At 38.7% G+C, this 7,258-nt stretch overlaps 1 pseudogene; it reads right to left on the bottom strand.

Moving 5' to 3' along the window:
- Nucleotides 1-5,428: 5,428 nt before the first annotated feature.
- LOC115528101 lies at nucleotides 5,429-5,710 on the bottom strand (annotated as a pseudogene).
- Between the last annotated feature and the right edge of the window lie 1,548 nt (nucleotides 5,711-7,258).

The following is a 7,258-nucleotide window of genomic DNA, read 5'->3' as shown; positions in this document are numbered from 1 at the left end:
TGTTTACACAAAAATCACATCTATGTTTATAGCACACATCTATAAACACACAGATTTTTGTTTTATTATTATTATTATTATTATTATTATTTTAGAGATAGCATACAAGGGGGTAGAGGGGTAGAGGGGCAGAGGGAGAAAAAGAGAGAATCTCAAGCAGGCTTCATGCTCAGTGTGGAATCTGACATGGGGCTTGATTTTATGACCCTGGGATCTGACCTAAGCCAAAATCAAGAGTCAGATGCTCAGCTGACTGAGACACCCAGGCATGCCAAACACACAGATTTTAAGAGTAGCTTTATTTATAATTGTCCCAAATTCAGTAGGTGAATGGATGAATAAGTTGTGTGTATTCAGACAATGGGATATTATTCAGTACTAAAAAAACATGAGTTATCAAAAAAGACATTGAAGAAGCTTAGATGCTTATTATTAAGTGAAAGAAGCCAATCTGAAAATGCTGCACCCTGTATTATTCCAACTATATGACATTCTAGAAAAAGCAAAATGATGGAGACAGCCAAAAGATCAGCAGTTGCCAGGAAATAGGGAGTGTTTGGTGGAGGTAATAGATAAATAGAGCACAAAGACATTTTAGGACAGTGAAACTACTCTGTATGATATTGTAACAGTAGATACATAACATTATACTTTTGTCCAAATCCACAGAATGTACAACCCAATAAACTATCAACTTTGAGTAATCATGATGTGACAGTATGGAGGTTTATCAATTGAACAAAGGTATCACTCTGGTCCAGGATGTTGGTCATGGGGGAGACTGTGCGTGGGTAGAGACAAGGGGATCATGAGCTATTTCTGACCCTTATTTTCAGTTTTACTGTGAACCTGAAACTTCTCTAAAAATTAGAGTTTATTTTAAAAAGTGGTCTAGATTGAGAAGGCGTGCATTTATTTTTTATTTTTTAATGTTTATTTCAGAGAAAGACAGAACACGAGTTGGGGAGGGGCAGAGAGAGAGAGAGAGAGAGAGAGAGAGAGAGAAAGAGAGAGACAGAATCTGAAGCAGGCTCCAGGCTCTGAGCTGTCAGCACAGAGCCCTATGTGGGGCTCCAACCCATGAACCACGAGATCATGACCAGAGCTGAAGTCGGACACTTAACCAGCTGAGCCACCCAGGCACCCCATGCATTTATTTTTTTAATCAGCCTCCATTTGACCAATATCAAGAGTATGCTTAAATATATTTTGATTGTGGGGCACCTGAGTGGCTCAGTTGGTTGGGCGTCTGACTTCGCCTCAGGTCATGCATGATCTTGTGGTTTATGAGTTCGAGCCCCACATCGGTCTCTGTGCTGACAGCTCGGAGCCTGGAGCCTGTTTCAGATTCTGTGTCTCCCCTGTCTCCGCGCCTCCCATGTTCATGCTCTGTCTCTGTTTCTCAATAATAAATAAACGTTAAAAAAATAAAACAATATATATTTTGATAGTTGCTTAATTCTTCAGTTCATCATTTGAGTGGATAGACAGGTCAATCAAGCATCATGAGTAGTTTGATCTTTAAAAAGAAAAGGCCAGGGGCGCCTGAGTGGCGCAGTCGGTTAAGCGTCCGACTTCAGCCAGGTCACGATCTCGCGGTCCGGGAGTTCGAGCCCCGCGTCGGGCTCTGGGCTGATGGCTCAGAGCCTGGAGCCTGTTTCCGATTCTGTGTCTCCCTCTCTCTCTGCCCCTCGCCCGTTCATGCTCTGTCTCTCTCTGTCCCAAAAATAAAATAAACGTTGAAAAAAAAAAATTAAAAAAAAAAAAAAAAAGAAAGAAAAGGCCAATACAGAGAGGTCCTGTAAGCAGGAAGTTTTTCTTTTATCATTATTATTCTTTCAATCAAAGGGACCAAGGGTAGATTTATTGCATGTTTCCAGCTCATTCACCTCAACCTTTCCAGCTCATTCATTCCAACCTTTGAGAGCATTTATAGGAATTCTCTTCACAGAGTCATGAGAGGTGAACTGCTAAGAGTTCTATGATTCTTGAAAAATATTGTATTTATTCTCTGCAGACTATAGATGCAAGTAAAAGATGCTAGCATTGTGATAGGACTACTGGTTGTAGGGCAGATGATGGAACTCCTGGGAGGTAGAAGGCAGTGGTACACAGTTGTCAGAGAAGAGTAGAGGTGGCAATCAGAATATTTTCATACATAGATATCTTTGATGATGTCTCATTGGGATCATGAGGCCCCTAGAAATAAAATCCTGCTTAATCTGATTTGGATCATAGCTCCTCAGCCAATTCTACTCCAGCAATATCTATATCTTAAACAGTAAAGAACAGTTTCTCTTGGGAAAAGAAAGAGGGGGGTGGTTTGGAGAAGCTTAAGAAAGACCTTTGCAATAATTTCCCAAGTATGTGCTTAAATATTCCTCTGTGGTCCTCTCCAAAGTAATTGGTATTTACATGATACTTGTTATAGGTACAAAAGGGTGGCTATGGACTGGAGAAGGAAAATACCCAGACATTTTTGGAATAATTGAGTCCTGAATCTGCATTACTGTTAATCTTTAGGGACTCAGAAAGCCCTAGTAGCCTACTGGTCAGAGTGACAATTTATGCGATTTAGGAGGTAAATGGAGTTTGGGCTAAGGTTTATTCAAAGCAAAATTACCACATGGCTGTTCCCCAGTCCTTAAGTATATAGTTAGACTAGATGTACTCAGCAAGTGACAGAATCCCTATACTGATTCTATGACCCATTAGATTGGAGCTCTGGAAAAAGCCAAGTTAAAAAAAAAAAAGAAGAAGAAGCTCTCTATTCTTATGAAAAATAATAAAACAAACACAATAGTATGTTCATGGGAGCTTCTTGGAGATTGGTGCCATAATCAATAATTTAAAAGATATGGAGTGGTTATCCATATCATATCTCTGTTTAAATTACCAATGTGGACTGTGCAGAAAATAGATGGATCTTGATGAATGAGAACAATTACCATAAACTTAATCAGTTGGTGACATCAGTTGCAGTTGAACCACATGTATTCTCCTCAATAGAACAAACCAGCACAGTCAGTGACATCTGATACGTACTTATTAATAATTTGAGTACATTTTACAGTATACAAATGTGCATAGTTTAGATTTTACCTGACTTGGGCAGTGGTATACCTTTATTCTGTTATATCAAGATTATATCAACTGTAATTAGTCAGCAAGAAATTTTATATTCTCATATCGCACAGGACACGTTGGTCTACTCCATTGATTTTGTCATCCATGGGACCTGGTAAGCAAAATGTAGAAATTAAGAAATTTCCTGTCTTGGTAACTTGCATTTGTTACATCCAGGGGTCAGAAGATAAGCCCCATAAAAATTCAGGGGTCTGTCACTTCGTGAAACATTTAGAAATTATTCATCTGTGGCTTGTCAGGATATTTCCTTTAAAAGAAAGAAAAATTGTAACATTGTGTAATGACAACTACTAAGAAAGTTTCAATTTTTTTTTTTTTTTGGTTGGGATCTTAGGATTTTGGAGGCCATATATGATATATCTGATTGTTTTGTTTCTAGTGATTTATTAAGAAGTCCCCAAACTGGCAATTTTGACTAAGATCCAGGGAAAAATAAGGCTTTTCACCTGGTCCCAGATGATGTTCAAGCAAATCTGCCATTTGGCTCTTAAAGTGTCACGGCAGATTATAATGTTGTCAGCAGGCTCTGAAAAGCTCTGTTAAGAGTATCATAGTGTAGTCTCCTAGAGGTTAATAACAAACCTCTGTTTCCCTCAGCAGATAACGGCTATTCTTTTTTTTTTTTTAATTTTTTTTTTCAACGTTTATTTATTTTTGGGACAGAGAGAGACAGAGCATGAACGGGGGAGGGGCAGAGAGAGAGGGAGACACAGCATCGGAAACCGGCTCCAGGCTCTGAGCTGTCAGCCCAGAGCCTGACACGGGGCTCGAACTCCCGGACCGCGAGATCGTGACCTGGCTGAAGTCGGACGCTTAACCGACTGCGCCACCCAGGCGCCCCAATAACGGCTATTCTTTAAAGAAGTTGTTCTCGAACTTTTTGGTCTCAAGAACCCTTTATGGTCTTAACATTTATTGAAAATACCAAAAAGTTTTTGTTTATGTGAACTGTATCTTTTTAAAAGTTTTTATTTAAATTCCAGTTAGCTTAAATACAGTATGAGCTTCATGTGTACAATATAGTGATTCAACACTTCCATACAACACCTGTTGCTCATCACAACAAATGACTCCTTAATCCCCATCACCTATCTAACCTATCCCGACTCACCTCCCTTCTGCTAACCATCAGTTTGTTCTCTACAGTTAAGAGTTAGTTTCTTGGTTTGCTTCTCTCTCTTTTTTCCTTTTGCTCATTTGCTTTGTTTCTTAAATTCCACATATGAGTGAAATCATATGGCATTTGTCTTTCTCTGACTTAATTCGCTTAGCATACTTTCTAGCTCCATCCATTTCATTGCAAATGGCAAAGTTTAATTCTCTTTTATGACTGAGTAATATTCCATCATATATATGTAATATATATGGAAATATATATATATTTATACTTAAATATTAAATAAATTAAATAAATATATATATATTTATACTTAAATATATATATATTTCCATATATATTACATATATATGGTGTTGATTTTAGCTATCATGAGAGGTTTGAGGTGATAATCTCATTGTAATTTTGATATGCATTTCCCTGATGATCAGTGATGTTGAGCATCTTTTCATGTGCCTGTTGGCCGTCTGTAGGTCTTCTCTGGAAAAATGTCTATTCATGTCTTCTGCCCATTTTTAAATTGGATTATTTGTTTTTTGGGGTGTTGAGTTATATAAATTCTTTATATATTTTGGATACTAACCCTTTATCAGATATATCATTTGCAAATATATTCTCTCCCATTTCATAGGCTGCTTTTTATTTATTTTATTTTACTTTTTTAAGTTTTGCAGACAGAAGCAACCTGGCTGTTCTTAATGCTTAATTATTTATTTTGAGAGAGAGAGAGAGATAGAGCATGAGTGGGGGAGGGGCCGAGAAAAAGGGAGAGAGAGAATCCCAAGCAGGTTCTGTGTTATCAGTGCAGAGCCCAACATGGGGCTTGAACCCATGAACCATGAGATCATGACCTGAGCAGAAATCAAGAGTAGGATGCTTAACCAACTGAGCCACCCAGATGCCCCGAGCATGGCTGTTGTTTATTACTTTTCCTTTGGACTGAGAGAGGAACCAGTACAAAGTCCTTCTGGAGACCCAAGCCCCACAGCAAGACCAGGGGGCAAGAGGGGCTGGGCCAACAGGAAGCCCTGCTCCAGTGTTTCCATTGAAGAGAAATGCTCCTGTACCTTTGTTGTCTTGAAGTTTAAAGGACTTGTTTCATTGTGACCAGGGAGCCAAGGGGAACCCTGTGCTGACTATGGAGAAATCTCAGGTTCACATTGCCTAATAGGTACAGATGAGGGTCAGGAGGATGAAGATGGCCAAAAAGCAACATGTTCTACCAGTTCTCCTGCTGAAGCAACTTTAGTTTCTTCTCATAGGTGGAGGCTTTGTTCATCAGGCTGTTTTTCTCCTTCTCTAGAGACTTCTTGGCCGTTTGGGCTTATCTCTGCCTCAGAGCCTAGAGTTTACAGCCTCCAGGTGTCTACTACACTGTGACACCTTCTCCTCCATCTCCTCCATCTCTAGAGCAATGCCCAGATTCTCCCACTTCTTTTTCATCATGCTACTTGCCAGGATCCCCCAGACATTATTGGACACCCATGGGTTGCCTTTTAGTTTTGTTATTTCCCTCACTGTGCAGAAGCTTTTTATTTTGATGTAATCCCAATAGTTTATTTTTGCTTTTGTTTCTCTTGCCTCAGGAGACATATCTAGAAAGAAGTTGCTATACAGACAATGTCAAAGAAGTTACTGGCTATGTTATCCTCTAGGATTTATATGGTTTCAGGTCTCACATGTAGGTCTTTAATCTATTTTGAATTTATTTTTATGTATGGTGTTAGAAAGTGGTCCAATTTCATTCTTTTGCATGTTACTGTCTGGTTTTCCCAACACCATTTGTTGAAGAGACTGTCTTTTTCTGATTGGATATTTTTTCCTGCTTTGTCAAAGATTTATTGACCATATATTTGTGGGTTCATTTCTGAATTTTCTATTCTGTTCTACTATTCTAGTCTGTTCTACTAATCTATGTGTCTATGGATTGTATGTTTTGATACTTGCTATGTTAGAAACTAAAATTGAGGAAAAGTTAAAATACTTATTAAATAATTTATTGAGAGTAACAATAATAAACCCATTATATGACAACATAAATGATGTATTTTTATGAAATGTTCACTGGTTTCTCACATCACTACCACACTCACAATACTTCTGACACAAGATGTGTGGAATATTTCTTGCTCCACATCAAGAAATTCTCTGTGACCTCAGCTGGGTGTCCTATAATTCAGTTTAATTCCAACATAAAAGGAGTTTGTGCAAACCCCACAGATTAAGGAATTAGTCCCATGAGACTGCCCCACACCTTAGAAGCCAATTGCAAGTAGTAAGCCCCTGGGTTACCCACAGTTTCTGTCTACAAATTGGCAACAAATTGGAGGTTCCCATGACCTCCCTCTTGGACTCAATCATTTGCTAGAACAGCTCACAGAACTCAGGAAAACACTTACTTCTATTTGCCAGTTTATCATATGATAAAAGATATGATAACATTAATAACCAGATGAAGAAATATGTACGGCCAGATCTGGAAGTACAGGAGCCTCTTTCCCTGTGGAATTAGAGTACATCATTCTTCCAGTATATGAATGTTTTCACCAACCTGCAATTTTGGGATTTTTATGGAAACTTTCTCAGGTGGCATGATCAATTATTAATTCCACTTCCAGCCCCTCTCTCCTCTCTGGAGAATGGAAGATAGGGCTGAAAATTCCAAACTTGATCATGGCTTGATCTTTCTGATGACAAGCCTATATCCAGAAGCCATCCAGAAACTCACTCAGGGTCATCTCATTAGAACAAAGGATATCCAGGCAATTCCAAGAGATTTAGGATCTCTGTTTCAGGAACTAGGGTCAAAGACAAAATATTAGAATAAAAGATACTCCTAGTGCTCTAATCGCTTAGGAAATTATAAGAGTTTTAGGAGCTCTGTGCTGGGAACTGGTCAAAGACTAAATGTTACCACCAAAGGTTCTCCTAGCATCGCTATTTACAAGTGTTTTAGGAGGCTTGTTTCAGGAAATGGGGATCATCTATCTATCT

The sequence above is a fragment of the Lynx canadensis genome, chromosome D3 (genome assembly GCF_007474595.2).
Source record: "Lynx canadensis isolate LIC74 chromosome D3, mLynCan4.pri.v2, whole genome shotgun sequence".
Classification (NCBI taxonomy): domain Eukaryota; kingdom Metazoa; phylum Chordata; class Mammalia; order Carnivora; family Felidae; genus Lynx; species Lynx canadensis.
Note: the sequence above shows the minus strand (reverse complement) of the source record. Positions and strands in the feature narration are given on the sequence as shown.